At 57.8% G+C, this 1,094-nt stretch overlaps 1 protein-coding gene across 1 annotated transcript in view; it reads right to left on the bottom strand.

Moving 5' to 3' along the window:
* Positions 1-1,094, bottom strand: part of DUSP8 (dual specificity phosphatase 8) — a 39,925-nt gene that overhangs the window by 23,839 nt on the left and 14,992 nt on the right. The window lies entirely within an intron of this gene.

A 1,094-nucleotide genomic window follows, 5' to 3' on the forward strand; every position in this document is an offset into this window, starting at 1 on the left:
AGCCGTGCCCCCCGCCCCCAGCACCGCGGAGCCAGGGGCAGAGCAGGGCTGGGGGATGTTGACCAGCGCAGGCAGAGGAGGCAGGGAAATGACATCGGATGTCAGAGGTGTAAATCAGCTTTCGGCATCCCCTTCTGAGGATCTGTGCACCTCGAGGTAGCAGCTCACATTGATTTCTCGGGGTCCCAAAATACAGTCTGACTGAAATGGGAGGTGGGGAGAAGGAAAGAGGGCGAGAAGAGAGTTCATCACCCCAAAATGCAAACACACAAGTGCATGCACAGAAAGGCCTGGACACCCCAAGCCACAGCCGCCCCCCCTGCTTTATGCCAGATGAGAATAGGGCAATGATCCCCTCCCAGTATCCCACCCCAGCTTCCCAGGACAAGTGGCTTAACCTCTCAAGGGTGTCCTGAAGCTTAATTAATTCCTGAGCTGCATGTGTTGGGAGAGCCAGCAAGCCGTGGGCACGGCAGGGGCTGCGCAGAGCAGCAGCAGCAGTGGGGAAATGCAGCCTCCTGCCCATGGATGTGCCAGGAGGGATTTCAGCCGCATCCAAAAGAAAACCAAAAAGGAATTAGAGGTGATGGCAACGCCTCTCTCCTCTTCTCCTAGCATCCCCGGTTGCAATCACATCCCCAGCCAGTGCGTGGACCATTATGCAATGATCCAGGAGCCGGGAGAAAACGATCCTTCTACGCTCCTTCTACGGGGGACAGAGCAGGGAACGCCAGGAAGGACCAGCCGGCCCCTTTGGGAGCCCACTGCTCCACTGCAGCTGGCGAGCTGCAGGTTTGCAGGCGGATTTTATCAGCTGATGTTAATTCTTCCACGCTTCCCCCTTCCCTATCATCCTCCTCTTCTTCCTCCCCCTTGCGCATCGCTTGTTCTGCCGCTGCTGCCGCTCCACGTGACAGCGGCCACTGCAGAGGTGACCCTCGCCGGGAGGAGGGCGGCCGCTCCGCTCTCCTCGGAGCTTGCGAAAAACTGATTATTCTGCTTTATTCTCCAGGGGATTTAAGAGCAGCTAAAGCCGTTCAGGAATCAGTCTCCGCAATCCCCTCCGAATCGCCCAGCCCAGAGCATCCCAGATG

This window comes from Geospiza fortis, unplaced genomic scaffold, assembly GCF_000277835.1.
Source record: "Geospiza fortis unplaced genomic scaffold, GeoFor_1.0 scaffold66, whole genome shotgun sequence".
Lineage (NCBI taxonomy): Eukaryota > Metazoa > Chordata > Aves > Passeriformes > Thraupidae > Geospiza > Geospiza fortis.